This window comes from Rhipicephalus microplus, chromosome 9, assembly GCF_043290135.1.
Source record: "Rhipicephalus microplus isolate Deutch F79 chromosome 9, USDA_Rmic, whole genome shotgun sequence".
NCBI classification, from domain to species: Eukaryota; Metazoa; Arthropoda; class Arachnida; order Ixodida; family Ixodidae; genus Rhipicephalus; species Rhipicephalus microplus.
In genome coordinates, this window is record NC_134708.1 from 101,828,924 (window position 1) to 101,847,039 (window position 18,116).

The 18,116-nt window shown below is 47.2% G+C and overlaps 1 pseudogene; it reads right to left on the reverse strand.

Moving 5' to 3' along the window:
* Nucleotides 1–1,043: 1,043 nt before the first annotated feature.
* On the reverse strand, nt 1,044–6,261 carry LOC119182965 (uncharacterized; annotated as a pseudogene).
* Nucleotides 6,262–18,116: the final 11,855 nt, after the last annotated feature.

The following is an 18,116-nucleotide window of genomic DNA, read 5'->3' on the forward strand; positions in this document are numbered from 1 at the left end:
AACACAGTTACTAAGTTTGCGAAACCTGCGTCCTGCATGCAGCTTAAATAGCAGAAATCGCTGTCAGTCTTTGGATGACATCTTACTCATCCTTTAGGTGAACATGTGCATATGACAGCAGAATGACAGCTGCTGCTACTAAGTTGCGAGCCGCAGTCTTTTTTGACGACTTCTGTTGACAAGTCAGAGCAGGCAAGTCACTAAGTATCTGTGGATGTAACCTGTGGATGATGCAATCGCACTTTTTACGGTGTGCCGCAGCTTCGTAGTGTAATCGAAATGGTTACCACAGTGGCTTATAAAAGAGCTGTATCAGGGAATCGCACACTGTGAAATGCTAGCGGGCGACTTCCAGAACAATTGTTTTTAAGGCTTTGGGGTGTAAGCATAGGCCAACCACCAAGTGTTAAAAAAAACAAGGAAAGTGAGATGCAGTAGTCAAATGACTGAATGGATCAGTCTTGTGAGTAACCATCTGCAAAAGTATCAGATTCCGCCTTTTGCTAAGATACAAATGTGGTTACAGAATACTGACTTTTTCTCCAGATACCATGCCTAGTACAGCTAAACCCCTTAATAAGTGGCATTCTCCGGGCAGCAATTCTTGTCTCTTAATACAGATTACCACGTATGCATTTTTCCTATCAATCCGTATTTTACTCTAAGCACACTGGTGTTTCTTATATCCATTTGTCTCTTATATCAGTGTCTCTTATAAAAGGTTTTAACTATAGTACTCTTCATCTACTAAAACACTATCTTATTCTTACATAATGGAGGTAATCACATGACGTCATATGCAAGAGGCCCTAGCATGGAAGTCGCCATATTTGTGCTTTCGCGCATAAACATCATCATTCCACAACCAAAGTTCTCGGCAGTGTGTGTTTTGCTAATATTTTCATAAGAAAATGGGTTAGTGATGTGCACCGCCACCAAATAACACGCTGTCATAACCCAGATCACTGACCGACCAGGGCTATGGCAGCGCACGCACTGGTGCTGCCTGGCAGGAAGAGCTCATTGAATACCTCTTATCAAAACTAGGTAGTTGAGAATGCTGTCTGCAGAGTAATTTTGCAGAAGATGGTCCACACTCTAAGGTTGCCTGCACAACAATTACAGATACTAATGACTTATGGGTCAATAGCAGGTCATTTGCTTCATGGGCGTTAGACCTGTGCATGTTGCCTCAATGCTTCCAACGAAAAATTGGGCAGAAAGAAGAAATGACCGCATGAAGAGGTACAGCAATTGGTACATGACTGAAGCACAGTTAATGTAAAGAATTCTTTTTACATTGGTATTCAAGCAAGCATCTGAAAAAAGGTTGAGTGAGGGAGAATACAGGAAGACATATTTTTTGAAGACTTGAATCGGCTGAATAAATAACTAGTTATGAAAATATTTATTTGTATGACCTTTGTATTTATTTCAATGAAAAATTGTGTGTTACATTGGGCTGCAGGGGCTCCACATCCACTTATTTGACGACAGCTTTTATGGTATCATTTTGAAAAGTTGTATGCCGATGCGAGCTAGAATCTCATCCACACCATGTAAATGCTGGAATTAAGCACCCCAGGGTGTAGCTGTAGTGTGCTGTGACCATTGAGCTGTTGTTGACCCAAATGTTTGGTGACAAGCAATTAATAGCCCACATATAGTTCCAAATGCTAACTGTACAGCATTGATGAGTAATAGTCAGAGGAGCACCACCTGCAACTCTGTAACCTGAGGTGCAGTTAGCCCAAGAGATAGTTGGAAAAGCTTGTATGGTACTCAGTTGTTTTGTGAAAATGAAGCTCTGGGATGTGGTACTCATTTTCTGTTTTGCCACAAATTTATTATCCAGTGTTCTTAGCAATTTACAAATTAGTAATTTAAGCTGGAAGTGAATATTATAGAGCAAAATAAACAGTCAGAACTTGTTCCACTTTTTTCATCTATTCGTCACTTGAAACTTTCATAAACAGGCAAACATATTTACTAAGTGACACCTAGTATGCAATTAATATAGAGGCATGTTGGAGTATTCAAACCATTTTCACTGTGGGACTGAATGATAGTTTTTTCATAAAGAGATCTCTGTGCACTGATTTTATGTGCTTCTCAATTTCGTTACAAGCAAAATTATGGCATGTCATCCTGCATTGGCTACACATTGTTACAGCACCCTGTGGATGACATTATGACCCTTTACGAAAGAAAGTAGCTCTGTTCGTCATTACTCTATGCTGAACTTTTTTGCTAGCATTGGGTGTCATCTATAGCTTGTGAGTAGTGGCAATAATGTTGCTTCTACTATATGCAACTGCGTGATGTATGACTTTTCATTCTAGGAACTTGTATGGATTCCCTTTGAAACATTGGCCACAATATTACATGAATGTCTCATGTTAATATTGTAAACTTTACTGAACTGTTATAAGATTGGATGTATTATCTTTTGTGACTGAAAACGCTAAGTGTGGTACCTCTACAGCTCTCTTAGTGCTTTAGCAGTGTCCAAAATCTGTGAATTAAGTGCTGCACTGACAGAACATTTTAGAAAATTGGTTTCAAGATGTGTTGTAACTAAATGTCTTCTAAAAATGCATGCAAATTAGGGCTTAGGATTTTAATAGCCTTTAATAATGCAAATATAATAATAATAATAATAATAATAATAATGTTTTATGTCTCAAAACCACGATATCATGACACTATATACGGAGACAACCATAATTTTGCCCACCTGGCGTTCTTAAACACACCTAAATCTAAGCAGACAGGTTTCTAGCATCTTGGCTCCATTGAAATGCAACTGCCCCAGCCAGGATTCAATTCTGCGACCTTTGGGTTGGCAGTCAAGCACCATAACCACTAGACAGCTGTAGCAAGTATGGAACGTATGGTGTAAGTGCAGTGTTGTAATAGTCAACTCACCATGTTTAGCATAAAGTGGCATCTCAGCTATCTTTAAGAGGGGGTCTACATCCTTTCCAAAGTTTTTTTCTCTGCAGAGCCTGTGCCAGTAGTATATGGCAGGAGGCAATGGGTTCACTGCAGAGTTGGCAACGAGGGCATACCCATCTTCTTGCACAAGCAATTTGCTCTCGTGAAGCCTGGTGGCTTCAGCTGGTGACATGCCGCTGTCAAAGTATGCCAAAAAGGTCTCTCTGGTCTGCATTGTTGGAGTAAGACGAGAAAGTGCGTCTGCTGCTGCAGTGCTGTCTGTGGTTTTTGTGATGAAAGAGCTTTATCACAGCTGGCAGTGGCTTTTCCCCACGTAAAAAGGCATCATTACGTTTTGTATTTCTGTTGACCTTCTTGATTTTGAGGTCAATCTTTGCTGGACAGTGTGCTGCAGCCTCACCACATGATTTTTCCCGCTTTGCCTCTTTGCAGCGCCATACTTTGTGGAACACCATCCTGCAAAGCAGTACGAATTTAGAATTTCAGTGACAGCAACGAAAGGGGTCTGCTTTGCCTGCGAATGCCATTTGATCAAAGGAAAAATACACCAGTTACTTGAGCACTTACTAGGTACCTGCACAAATCTCCTTGCAGTGCATTTAACCCTTTTAGACGCTTTGTACACAATTGTGTACATCACTTGTTTTTGCTAGTTGTGTCAACTAGGGGCTAAAAAAGTGCAAGATACAATGAAGTTTAGATGAAATAATCAACCTCCTCCCTAATAAACATGTCTTTAACTTCAGTTTTCACACTACTGTTGCATATAATCACTTTTCCAGAAGCACTACCATAGTCGACGAGTCATTCAATGCAGCGCTTCGCTGGAGCCACTTCGAAATATCTTTTTTTTTTTTCTCAATATCCTTAAAATGAGAAACCAATATCCAGTATATATCTAGTCTGAGATTTCATTCTTTATATACAAGAATCAAATATGAATGTCTTTAGAATAAGTAATGTTTCATAAAAGCTCAATTTCAATTAACTGCTATGAAATGCCTAATCAATCTATTATAAAATTATTGTTGTTGCAATAGAATATAGACAGCCTTGAAATCATGTGTCAATTTGACGCATTTACAGGCAGTTCTTCACAGGTGGCATCTGAAAGGATGAACTCAACAAACCTGCCAAAAACACAATCATTAATTTTACTTCTTGCATTGCCGAAGCACATTTAAGACATTTTCAGCTTGTAGGTTAGAGTTTGACGACAGTTCAGATGGTGAGGAAACATGAGAATAAAGTTCCAGTCACTCAACAAGTTTAGGCGAAAACAAATGAGAGACGTTTCGGAACTAGTACAGGTTCCTAGTAGTAATCAAGGGGCTCTTACAGATCTCAGGGTGTCTCTCGTGAGTTTTCATTTTCACTTGTTCAGTGACTGCATTGTCATCATTAGGATAAATAAATCACGGAAAATGCCAATCCTGCTGCAAAGCTACTAGCTACCGTGGACACATCTTAGAGGCTTGCCACAACACTTGAAATTTGAACAAGAGATCACAGTTGTAAAGCCTGCACAAACTCTGCATTTGAATTTATCGTGACCATCAGCTCTTATTTGTGCAAGCTGGAACTTTATGGCATTTGATGCTCTCACAATTCCAAGAAAAGGGGATTCAGTCAATTAGTTTTCTGGCACAGTAATTGTTGAGTGAGACAATTTTACTAAATATTTTGCTAATGAATTGCTTTTGTATTAGCCAAACCGGGGGGAGTCGAGAGACACTCTCACAATAGTTTCCTGGAATCGGCACAAAGTTAAAAGTTGGTATTGGGGATCTAAGCTAGTCACTGCAGTCTCTACTGTGCCTGTGGTTCATCTGGGAAGTGCAGGGGGGGGAGGGGGGGGTAATACAACTTTTTTCTCAACTATTTCACAGTCCCAGAATACATGCTTTGAGGTGGTTCCTCTATTATTATAGAAGATACGTTTTGCCTCGCGGATGTAATTGCGAAAACTTACGGCCATGTTGTACCAGGTTTGTTTAAGTTTTCGTTCTTTTTTGTAGTGTTTCTGAGAAAAAGAAAAATGCACTCTATTCTGCCCCCCATGCGAGGACACTTGTAAGCGCATTAAGTTTTGGTTTGAAGGCAACTACGGTGAATCACCTGAAGGGTGTCCAGTTTGCGGCTAGGCGGTGGGAATGCGCGTTTCGTTATTTCTATATATTTGAGAAATGTCACTTAATGAGCGGAGTCTAGCCCTCTCGTACCGATCATCTCCTCGTTGTCCACAACCATTGAGACGGCGCATCGTTGGACATTATCCGCAAAACATGAAGTTTTATCACCAGAGACGACGTAAGTTATTTTTGGAGTTATAAGATCATTTTTTGCATTACCTTTCACACTTTGCTGTTGGCTTGACGAAGTCTACAACCCATGACGTATTCGTCTTCAAGCCGTAGTCTTCTACCCAGCTGCAGGCGTGACGTTCATCGGTGATGTTTGCTCGAAGCACGTCGACGTCAGGTGATGAGCTCTCATTGTCTTTGACGCATTCGATCGCGCTGTGCGCCGATGTTTCACATGCGCTGCTTTCACTAGCTATAGCCGTACAACACACTGCGATCGCGGCGATCACGTCTTGAAACACGTGGTCACCAGAGTATTCCGCGCCGCTAAGTTAAAAAAAAAAGGGGGGGGGGGAGGCGAGTAGTTCAACACAAAGGTGATCGCGTCGAGCGACAAGGCGAGGGCTCAAGACACTGGCGGCACCAAATATACTTGAAAGCCAAGCGTGTTCACTGTAAAAAAAAAAAATCGCACAGTAGGACACAACGGCAGATCACTTCTTGCTGAAGGGCCAAGGCCGCAAAAAGGCGCAGGCGTCAGCACAAATGTTCACTGAATTAAAAAAAAAAATCACGCGCACGAAAAATGCACACTAGACCACAAATTAGTCCAACGCCACGCCAAGCGCCTCTTCCTCAGTCAACGCGAGAGCAGTCCATGGTGCACAGGCGGAGACGAAAATGCCACGGGCATTGAACGAAACAGCGCAAGCCTTTTCTTCCCATCTGCGCTGAAAGGAACGGCCATTAGGGATTCCTTCAGGGCGCACTCCGAGAACGAGAGTAGTTCGTCATGAGGCGCGGCGGCCGTTGCTAGGCGCACGTCGCCGCGGCGTCTCTGCGAGAGTGTGACCAATAGCGCGCCGCTGCGGTTGCCATGCGTTGAACCTACTGCAGATTACAAATGCGCGTCCGGGTAGAGGCGGCGCGAAGCCCGGTAATAAGCAAAATTTTGCGAAAGCGCGTCAGGTTGATATTGCCAGATACCGTCTCGGGACATGGAGGGGCAACGGCCCGGACAGGAGAAGCGCAGGCAGCGGCATTTGCCACCTCGTTGGCGGGAAGGCCCGAGTGGCCTGGGGTCCAGACTATACGAATGGGATGAGGGTTAAAGCGCCAAAAGGCTGCCTGTAGTAGGCTAGCCGCCAGCGGGGCAATGGAACCCTGAAGGTACTGAGAACAGGCCGAGCGCGAGTCCGTCAGGATGGTGCGTGAGGCAGGGTGAGAAGCGGCTAAAACTATGGCAACCTCTTCAGCGTGCGTTACTGTGTCTGCTTGAAAGGAGAGGCCATCGTTGTGTTTGCCCTCTGTAATCACGGCAGCCGTGAAGTGACCCGAGGGGGAGGGACCCGATACGTCCACGTAGAAAACACCAGGACGATCGGAGTGTCGCGTATGAAGGGCCGCGGCGCGTGCTAGTCTACGGCCAGGATGGAGGTCGGGGTTCATATTACGGGGTAGAGGTTCCACCCATAGCTTTTGACGCCAGAGCTCTGGTACCGGCTGCAGAGTGTCTTGATCAGATATCGGGTTAAGGCCAAGTCTGTGTAGAAGACGGCGCCCTGAAGGCATCTGCGACAGTCGATTCATTTCGTTAACGCGATGAGCTTCACGCATCTCTGCAAAGGTGTTGTGTACCCCAAGAGCCGCGAATCGGCTGTTGGAAGTTGCAATAGGTAGGTCCAGAGCGTGTTTGTATACTGAACGAAGAAGTACGTCTAGCTGGTGCTCGTGTCGACGACGCAGGCGAAGGTAAGGCAAGGCGTAGAGGACGCGACTGGTCACAAACGCGTGAGCCAATCGGAGGGACTGAGACCCGCGGAGGCCGCCGCGCTTAGTAGAAACTCGCCGTATCATGCGGCTCACTTGTTCGCTGGTGCGTCTGAAGCCTGCTATTGTGCCCTTTGGATCCAAGGACGATGTGAGGTGAAGGTCAAGAACCCGAATATTTTGCACTGACGGGACGGGCCCGGATGGAAGAACAATTTGAGGCGGCGGTAGCGGAGAGACTGAAAGAAGAGCCGGTTTAGCTGGATAGCACTCCAGGCCGCATGAACCAGCGTAGGTGTCCACCAGAAGAGCAGCTTTTTGCAGGCGTTCTTCGATTTGCACTAAGCAGCCGGTGTTGGTCCAGATTGTGATATCGTCCGCATATAGTGCGTGTTGTATTCCCGCGACCTCGCTTAGAAGAGAGGGGAGGTTCATCGTCGCCAGGTTAAAAAGCAAAGGAGACAGAACTGCCCCTTGAGGTGTACCCCCGCGTGCCTAATAAATACGGGCCTTGTTCGGTAGAATTAAGGCGAATGAAGGCGGCGCGATGTGGTAGAAAGGCGCGAATGTGGTTGAAAGTCTTCTGCCCGCAGTTTGTGGTAGACAAGTTAGTGAGTATAGTGCTGTGTTTGACGTTGTCGAACGCCTCGTGGAGATCGAGAGCGAGCACGGCTTTATCATAATGGCGCATAGTAGTCGGCTCTATGATATCGTATTGAAGCTGGAGTAGGACGTCCTGCGCCGACAGATGCGGGCGAAAGCCAAACATCGTGTCGGCAAAGGTCCTCCTGGCCTCCAAGTAGGCGGAAAGGCGTTCGCGAACCATGGTTTTCATGAGTTTGCCTGCGCAAGACGTAAGTGAGATGGGTCTCAGTGCCTCAATACTAACGAACTTTGCCGATTTGGGTATGAATGTCACGACCGATGTGGTCCATTCCGTTAGAAGCGGAGAGCCGTCCCATATCGAATTTATGAGGTGGAGTAGCGAGAGGTGTGCTTGGTCGGAAAGATTTGCCAGGAGCGATACTGTGATTCCGTGGCGTCCAGGGGCCATGCCCCGTCGCATTTTCGTGAGTGCAAATCGTAAATCGGAAAGCGTGTATGGGGCGTCGAGGTCGTTGTTAGGGGCGCCGGAATCCGTATATGCTGGGCCTGCGGGATCAATTGTGCGGCAGATGTAGCGGTCACAAAGTTCTCGCGCGAGTTGATCCGTAATGCCCTGAAAGGCATGCAGAGCACGGTGGAGCTGGCGTTGCGTTTCTCCCCTGGTGGTGGAGGGATCGAGAAGGTTTCTAAAGAGTCGCCACGCACTCTTAGAGCTCATCTGGTTTGCAGCCTTCGAACATGTGTCTGCCCAGTTAGCATCGGAAAGTTGTGCAGAGTATGCGGCCGCCTCTGCAGTGAGCGCCTCAATGCGAGCGCGAAGTTTCCGATTAAGTTTGTTGCGTTTCCAGCGCCTTACGAGCCCGCGGCGAGCGTGCCAAAGATGTAGGAGGTGTGGATCGATTGCAGGAGTCAAATTAGAGGTTGCAAGAGTGCAAGTGTTCCTTTGTTTCATATGGAGGGCGTATGATGCCCACGCTGCATATTCGGTCGAGGAGAGGATGGCGGGGAATGGCTGCATTCTGAACTGAGTCCAATCGGTGAGACGGACTTGGCCCCAGTGTTGGTGCATTTTCTGCCGCGGTGTGAACGAAATGCGGAGTAAAAAGTGATCGCTGCCTAGGGTTTCGACTAAATTTTCCCATGTAGCATCGCGGAAGTGACGGGTGAGGGAGAGGTCGGGGTATGTGTCTCGCGTGACCGAGTTGCCGGAACGTGTGGGTTGTGCCGGATCGGTAAGAAGCGTCAGGCCCAGCGAGAAAACGAGCTCCTTGATCTCTCTGCCCCGGGCTTTCTCGTAGTGGTAACCCCAGTGAGGGCTGGGGGCATTAAAGTCCCCGACAATCACCAGTGGCTGTCGGGCCAATATACAATGCGCCCGATGGAAGAGGTGCGCAAATAAAGCCCTCGCAAGGCGAGGGGGACAGTACACGTTTAAGATATGTATCTATGGTTGGCCCCTCCGCTGAGACAGCACTGATATCATGCAGTAGTCGTAAGGAAGATCCAGATCGAGGTCAATCTGTATCACCGTGTAAGCTTTATGCACAAGGAGGCATATGGTGGTGCCGCCTACATAGGAGCAGTATCCAGAAAGGGATGGAGCAGGGCCAGATTCTTGGAGCGCCAAGACGGCCGGCTGAGAGCCAAGTGAGCTGAGGAAAAGGGAAAGATGTGAACGCTTTCGCCTGTTCCCTAAGCCTTCAGGGTTCCACTGTGTGATCTCGAATTTAGACGCAATGTTTGAACCGAATGTATGATTAGTAGCCATCGTGACTGTCTTAGGTTTTATATTTGGTCCTCCATGTCCCGCTCGGAATCCTCAGAGGCAGGGAAGGGCACGGAGGCCGGATTCTTTGACGGCGGGGTGGTGGTAGCCACCTTACGACGACGCCGTGGATCTGTACCCTCACTGCTCACCGAGCCGGAGCGAGAACGCGATGCCTTGGGTTGAAACCGGGTGACTGCCCAGGCTTGAAAAGCCTGGGTAACCTGTACTACTATGCGTTGGACCGAGAAGCTGGTGAGGAGGTGACTAATCGAAGCTTCGACGCGCGTAAGGCGTTCCTCTATGCGCGGGGCGCGCTCTTCGCTAGCGAGAGTTTGGATAGCGGGCAAGAGAGCCTAAGGTACCCTAGGAGCCTCAAGAGTTTCTGGAGTAGATGCGGCACCAGTTCCGAGTGCTGGAGTACACATGGCTGCTTGAGCCGGCGGTTTAATGGGAGTGGACTTAGCGGGAGGACTAAGCTTGGACGTAGCTGGCGTAGCCGCCTGGACAGAGGAGGCAATATCGGATGGCCTTGCAGTACACTGTTGTTGGGGTTGAAGTCGCCTATTTAAGAGTTCGAGTTGTTTAGTTAAAAGAGAATTTCGCTTTTGAAGTGCCGCAACTTGCTGACGAAGGGCCGCAAGTTCGGGAGAAGGAGCATCGACAGAAGGGGGTGAGAGAGGCTTAGAAGCAGCATTCCTTGCCCAACTGCTCCCCTGAGGTACCGCCGCTGGTGCTTCGAGCGGTGGGATTGCCTGAGTGTCGGCGTGGAGTGGTGGAGCCGAATGATGCAGGTTGGTGCCGCTGTCTGGCTGTGACGAACATGAGGTGGTCCCTCGAGGAGATGTTGAGGGCTGCTTGCGTTTTCGATATTTTCGATATTTTGACGTGCAGCCACTGGTCCCAGTCTCATGGGCGCCGTGGCAGAGGAGGCACTTGGGGTGGCAGTCGTGGGTATTGAGACCTGCAGGTGCGGGGGTTCCACATTCGGCACACTGGGTTGGAGCGGGGTGAGGAAACTGAGGTGGTCGATGACCGATGGTACCGCACTTGGTGCAAACAGGGATCATTTTCTTGTAGGCGCGGATATACGTCGCCCCGCAGTGGTAGAAGAGGAAGCAGGGTAACTTCGTGCCCTCGAAAGTCACCACCACCACCGCGGAATCTGCGAGTTTGCGGACCGCGAGTATAGTACCTCGAGGCCAATGCAGTTTTGACTTTATCTTCTCCGGGCTTTCAGCAGGGTTTATGTTGATGATGCCCTTGCATGTATCCCCTGGTGCCTTGGCGTGGCCCCGAACGGGCAGCTGCTGATCCCCCACTTGCAGCTGGAAGTCCCCGAGGAGTCGCTGTGCTATAGGCAAGATGGTGGTGCTACAGACCAAGATGTTTTGTTCCCAGATCGGCCACACTTGAATTTGCGTGGTAGTCCGGTCGCCGAGGTAGCTGCGGATGGCGTCGCCCGCGCGATCGGCCGGGTCGAATGTGCGTAGCTCGCAGGGAACGCGAGGTTTCACTACTACGATGTAGTCGTCGCAAGAGAGGTGAGGAGTTTGACGCGGACGCCACTTGCGTTGCTTCGCTGGCTGCGAGAACGGAGCAGAGGTAGGCACATCACCGGAGGGATGGCGCACCGGCGTTCTTTGCAAGGCTGGGGAATGGTGGCCTGCTGTGGCGTCTCGTTGCTGTTGAGACGCAGACTTCGATTTCGCTTGCTTGCGTTGCCACAGTCTCACCATGTCGTCGAGGTATTCGTCTTCTGATGGCATAGTGTTTACGGAGGATGAAATCTCCATGGACAGCACTTGGCTTGAGGTATGATAATAGCCCGTAACCACGTTAGCGGCCGCCATCACCGGGCTGAGAGCCCTTAGCGAAGTGGTGTTGTAGCTGGGAGTGAAGGATGTCCCTCAAGTTGTCAAAACGACCCACCTGGACGAAAGTGCTGGCTAGGCGAAGCGGAGAACTTGGTGGTGACGATAAATCCAAGTTTCAGGGGTACCAAGGTGGATGTCCGCAGAAATAGCAGAAAACCTACGGAGGCGATGTGGAGTGCGTCCGTCACCATCGAACGCTCGCAGCGACCCCATGCCACTTAAGGAGCTTCGCCCCTAAAACGCTGCGCTAGCAACGCGAGTACTTTATAGTCTGACACAAGGCATGACCAAAAAGGGTGAAAAAAATGCTGCAGTGGAAATGACTGCCCAGGAGTGAAGTTATTCCGCAGGCAAGATGGCGGCTGTGGTGGCCATCTTACTAGGGGCATGATGAATTATCAACGTTCAGCGAATAAAAACAAAGCGTTTCCCTCGCACGCCCAACAATTTTGATGTGGGAACTTTTTCTGGTTACATAGTACTTCAAGTTCGTCTTATATTTACTAGTTTTCTTTAGTTAGCCTCTAATTGGAGGCAAAGTTCTTTGAAGACTAGGTCATCTATACACATTTCTGTGTGTTACTTCGTTGGGAATAACTATATTTTAACATAGAACTAACGTTGCAGTTACATAACATATCAAAGTCACTTGATTTTTATGGGGGCACCATGAAAAGAGCATGTTTCCGCCATCTTGGCAGTGGCAAAAGATGGCGTCACTTCTGCTGGCAAGGCATTTCTGGAGATTCCACTCCAGCAATTTGTCTTCAATCCTCCTTGGGAACGACTGGCGCGACCAGCGTTTGTCGGCGCTGCCAGGCAGCAACAGGCGCGAAATACGACATGCTGCATTTTGCGCGGATGACGTTATCCAGACAACACCGCGTCTGCCTCTCTTCGTGATGGAGGTACGCCCGCCGCACTCACACCCGCATGCTATAGAATAGAACACAAAAGTTGCACATGCTAATTAGCATGCGCATGCTAGTTAGCATGTGCAATTTTTGTATTAAGAACATATTTTTGTATAAGGAACATATAAGGACTGTATTAAAAACATATTTGACTAGTCATAACATGAAAATCTTGACATGTATGTTATAAATGTCATGATTTACGATTCATGGTGGCGCAGCTCTTGAGGTGGTTTCATTCACTTGGCATGTTGCAAAACTGGTATGGTATGGCATGGTATCACGCGAACACAAGGGACATACCCTAACATAAAAATTATGACATGCGTGTTATGTAACAACATGACCACAAGTCTTGCTCATTATGCACCCGTGGCCGCTTCGCTATAGCGTCAAACATACCAAATTAGGTAATACAGAACGTGAATGGATGAAGAAGGTATGTGCTGGTGCAAACATGATATTCATTAGCTGTATGTCATGTTAACAACATGACCACATACCACGCTCATGATGCGCTGAGGGCCATTTCGCTAGCTTCTCTTATACCGAATTTGGTATTACGGGACGTGAATGGATGACGAAGGTATGATACTCGTGCAAACATGATATACATGAGATGCAAGTCATGTAACAACATGACTACTTGCTACGCTCATGATGCAATCGCGGCCGTTTCGGTTGCATCGCATGTACCAAACTCGGTATTACGCGACTCGAACGGATGGCATAGGTAAATTACACATCCAAGCATGATAAACATGGCATGCGTGTTATGTTATAAAATGACTACGTTCCACACTGAAGACGCGCTCGCAGCCGTTTCGCTAGCTTCACATATGCCAAATTTGGTATTACGTGACGCCAATGGATGACGAATGTATGTGGCTGGTGAAAACATAGTAATCATGAGATGCGTGTTATGTGAGAACATGACTACATACCACAGTAAAGGCGTGACGCGGTGCGCGTGCTCGCTAGCATTCGTTTCATCGCGTCACGCTGGCGTTGCCACGCCTGGCGCTGGTCTTGCCATACATAGAATTTCCCAAAATTAACTAGAGGGCACTCTGGCGCTGCGATCGTTCAGCGACCATGGGAATGATGGGTAGTACACATTTGCCTAGTCTTCGTACTTGCGGGTGGCGAATCGTGTTTGCGGCTTTGTTCATTGCTGTGTTTCGGTTTTGTTTTTAAATAAATATTGAAACCTTTTGAACTTCGTGACCTAATTTGAAAAGGTAAGTCTAAAATAATGAGATGGTGAAGCACAATTGCTGAACATTATATGATTTTTGTTTCGTGAGAAAACAGCTCCAAGCCACACGAACATACACGGAGCCAAAATCAGGCCAGAAGTACGACGTTTAGACAAATGTGTGTACTACCCATCATTCTCATGCTTCCTGAAGCACCGTGCGTTGCAGCTCCCATAGACACTAGCGCCAGAGTTCCCTATAGTGTATATTAGGAAACTGTATGTTGCCATATACTCGCAGGCGCGTGCCGCGCTGCGTTGCGTTGCGAAGGGACGCCGTTGCTTCAGCGCATCCGGTGTCCCTTTGTCCCGGAAAGAGGGAGACGCAGGGTTATCTGGATTATGCGTCGGCTCGAAAGGCAGCATGTCACATTTCGCGCCGGTTACAGTCGGGCCACGCCGATGGACGCTGGTCGCGCCTGGTGTCAGACTATAGAGTGCTCGCATTTGGCAATGTAGCGTGCGCGCGCGTCAACGCTACACTGGAGTATATTGGGCCCTTCACGATGCGCTCGCGGCCGTTTCGCTAGCTTCACATATACCAAATTTGTTGTGTACGTGACGTCACTAGATGACGAAGTATATGACTGGTGCAAACATGCTAATCCTAACACGCGTGTTGCGTTGATTGATATGTGGGGTTTAACGTCCCAAAACCACCATATGATTATGAGAGACGCCGTAGTGAAGGGCTCCGGAAATTTTGACCACCAGGGGTTCTTTAACGTGCACCCAAATCTGAGCACACGGGCCTACAACATTTCCGCCTCCATCGGAAATGAAGCCGCCGCAGCCGGGATTCGAACCCGCGACCTGCGGGTCAGCAGCCGAGTACCTTAGCCACTAGACCACCACGGCGGGGCACGCGTGTTGCGTAAAAACACATCATACCACGCTCATGCCGTGTTCGCGGCCCTTTCGCTAGCTCCGCATATATAACTTTGGTATCACGTGACGTGAATAGATGACGAAGGTAAACGACACATACAAACACAATAATCATGACATGGAAGTCATATATGGCATCATTTACCTCCACCTCGTAACTTTGAGCTGATTTTAAAGTGACGTCATTTCTCAATCATGGTTCGCATATCATCGATTCCCTCCGTACGTGAAATCTTCCAATTTTTAACTACTACCCCAAAACGCGAACAAAACAGGATACAGCTTTAAAGGCAGCGTCCGTTTATTCTTCAGCATTTAGAAACTTTTTGCGTTTAATTTTCAGGCACTCCAGCCACCCGCGACATACACGCTCAACGAAAGAATCACATGAATGTAGCCGATTAGTCGCAAAACAGGTGCGTGCAACACTTCAGTTTACAGGAAGCGTCAAAGTAGAACTGCGACCACTCGAAATCAGCAAAACGCCGACATTGCGGACACTTTGAACCCTGCAATGTGAAAATCGAGTGAGACAGGAAGACATTAGGAGAGTATAGGAGAGAAACAAGCGGAAAGACAGGCAGGTTAGCCGGTTCTTAAACCGGCTGGCAGCTGGCCTCCCTGTGCTGGGGAAAGAGTGAGGGGAATGAAAGATAATAGAAAAGAGATCGAATAAATGCGTGAGAAGGGGAGGGTGTTGCGGGCACTAAGCCGGGATATGTGTGCTGGAAAATATAGGTTGTGGGTATCATTTCATCAGGATAAAGGCAAGACTGTGCGAAGCGAAGCACGAGAGAGCTTTTTTTTTTTTGTCTGGAGTGTGAAGCATAGTGAGAAAGTGGAGCGTGAATTCTGCGGAGGTGCTGCACTGAATTCGAGCGGCACCCACTCCGGACGTCGCTAGCGTTCGAAGGTATCCCCGCTTGCAAGAGATCCCTATATTGGTTAAATAACCGTTTGGCAAAAACGGCAGTTATTATCTGTAACCTTTGATCGTGTATAAGACGCGTAAGCTGTGACCTGTTAATAACTTCTGTTCCTTGTTTTAGCACGCTTGTTCATTGTGCGCTAAGAAGTAAACGTGTCTAAGCAGTTTCATTTGTGTTGAGCAGCTACAGGATCATTATATGGTGTGCCCACTATCAGATGTGTTTTCCCCGCGATTGAGCTAACGTGTGTCGGTGTATGTATTCGCACCGGCACGCATCTTTACACTATCGTGATGATCCTGTTGTTGCGTGTTGCAGTATGTTGCTTCGTAATGCGTAACGCTCGCAAAGCTTGATTTTACGTGAAGGTGTTCATGCAGCCTGTTGTGTGAAATTCAAGGTGGCGTGTAAATTCACCCGCAACGTACGATGACTGAAGCGGCCCACATTCTTGCGTTTTCAGGAGTTCGTTGAACTTGATCATTAAAAAAAATCTACGTCATTTGAGGACCAAACCACTGTACCCTAAGTGTGCACTATAAAAAAAATTAAAAAGCCTATAACTAAAACATAGATTAGTAAAAGAAGCTGTTACTTGCTTTCTTGGGCACTTATTATCTTTTTGACGTTTTTACTACGTATGTTTGCAGACACCTAAATGTGCAACGGTTCTCTTACGCACTGTTTACCAAGCATGTTTTGCTATGCACCTGTTTAACAAGGTGGTATTAGGCAAATATTGTTTTATTATTATTTGATTGAAGTACCACTCTACGTTATCTCCGGCACGTAACCTATGTTTTCACTGTCTGAACCATTAAACAGGTAAATTTGAAATATTTATTCTAAACCATAGGCGTCCAACAGTACTAGTTAAGTTTCCCAAACGTAGGACAATACCTATAAGCACTTGAAAGCTTAGCGTGTCACCTAGACTTTTGTTGCGTACAAGTGTGGTTCCGAGATTCATATTCGCCTTTTCGGTCGGTTTTAACGTAGTAATAGCAGCACCACGTGTTGCTGCCGAAGAAACTTCCGGACACTTCATTTATCACTCTCTAACATTGAAGCAGAAATCTTTTACTTTTAAGGGCCAGTCAACAGACTCTGAAACGCGCAGGAAAGCTCGTACATTTTCCCTGCGCGTTTCGGAGCCTTTTCACTGGCCCTTTAAAGTAAAAGAATTCTGCTTCAATGCTAGAGAGTAATACATAAAGTGACCGGAAGTCTCTTGGGTAGCAACACGCGCAGGAAAAGCTAGCGCATTTTTCCTGCGTGTGAACAACCTCCTTCGACGAGCAGTGGCATCAATAGGTGACCGGTAATATGGGCAATCACAGGGAACTGAGGGATACGACGGCTTCTAGTTCGACGCACCACGCTGGTCAGCAGCGGCACGCGCGCATTCTTGTACTGCTCCCTTCAAAAAAAACATGGCAGCATATCCACGGAGTGAATGATGGAGAGTGGGGCGAAGCATTCGTCCGTCCATTCGTTCTTGCTTCCTTCCGTCCATGCGTCCGTCTGTGTGACCATCCATGCGTTCATCCGTCGTCCGTGCGTGCGTCTGTTCGTTCACCATTAACCACATCGAGTTCATTCACCCCCCCCCCCCATTAACCACCTCGAGTTTACTCATGGTATATACTAGTTTATTGTAATCATGGCACTGCGGCTCAACGCTCGCTAAACCTTTCAAAAACTAAGGAAGTTACACCCAGCGAGTATGACGTAGCAACCCTTTCTTTTCAGATAGTGCTCAATGTTCCTGCCAATGGCTGCTAATAAGGATCGCAGCGTGCGCGCTTACTGAAAGCCGAATGCTCCTGTCTCTCATTTTTCATTAGCAGCCATTGGCATGTACATTGAGCACTATTTTTTGTTGTTCAACAACGCACAGACGAAATCACTCACTGGCACCACCATGGAAGTCGAGATGTTATACTTGTTACATACTGCAATGGCTACGAGGGATGAACAAGGGCTGCTATAAGGAGCTTTGCCCCTAAAAAAAAACCACTCCGTGCAATGTCAGTGCTTTAGAAGTTGTTTTTTTTTTGTTTTTGGTAACTGCGATTGTGACAATGACAAGCTACGAAAGCTATGAACGGTAGAGAAACATTTTATCGCACAAAAATGATCTAAAATGCATTTATGCTGCTCGGGGGTGCTGTCTGTTGGGCTATCAGATCAGTCGATACAGAAAACAGTTTTCATTGTATGATACGTTACTGCAGATAAAAAATCACTATTTTAATTATCTCACGGGATGGGGATGACTATAGCAGTGTGCTGAAAGTTCATTTCGGGATCGCTGCTTTGGCCGACATCGTTGGTCGATCGGCATGACGCGCAGCACTTTTTGAGCCCATCAACATATCTTTTTTTTTTCTCGCCTTCTGTGCGCTATTAGATGCATTTCTTAGTCTAAGCCAGCCGCTTATTATATAAACGCTGATATTGATTAGTCTGCGCGGCAGGGCGGCACATAAAAAATACAGTCAGACATAGATGGCGCCGAATAATCTAAACCCTGCGCTTGTTTAACGCACATCTTCCTTTGATTGCCGCCCTGGCACACAGTTTGACCAAGATAAACGCAAATGCACTCGTCCAGCGCTTCCTGTACACAGACTCTCGAATGAAGCTTTTGCCTTTTTTGTTATATATATGGGTACAATGGCCGGCGCTCATATCGTATGTCAGGTAGATTTCACCCGCGCGTTCCCATAATATCTTCGCTAGGGGCGCCTGCGCGACAGTTTATTTCTCAATATAGCTTTCACAGCAAATTCATACGTAAGCTTTTATTAGTGTGGAATACACATGTATCTGTGATAAAATTTTA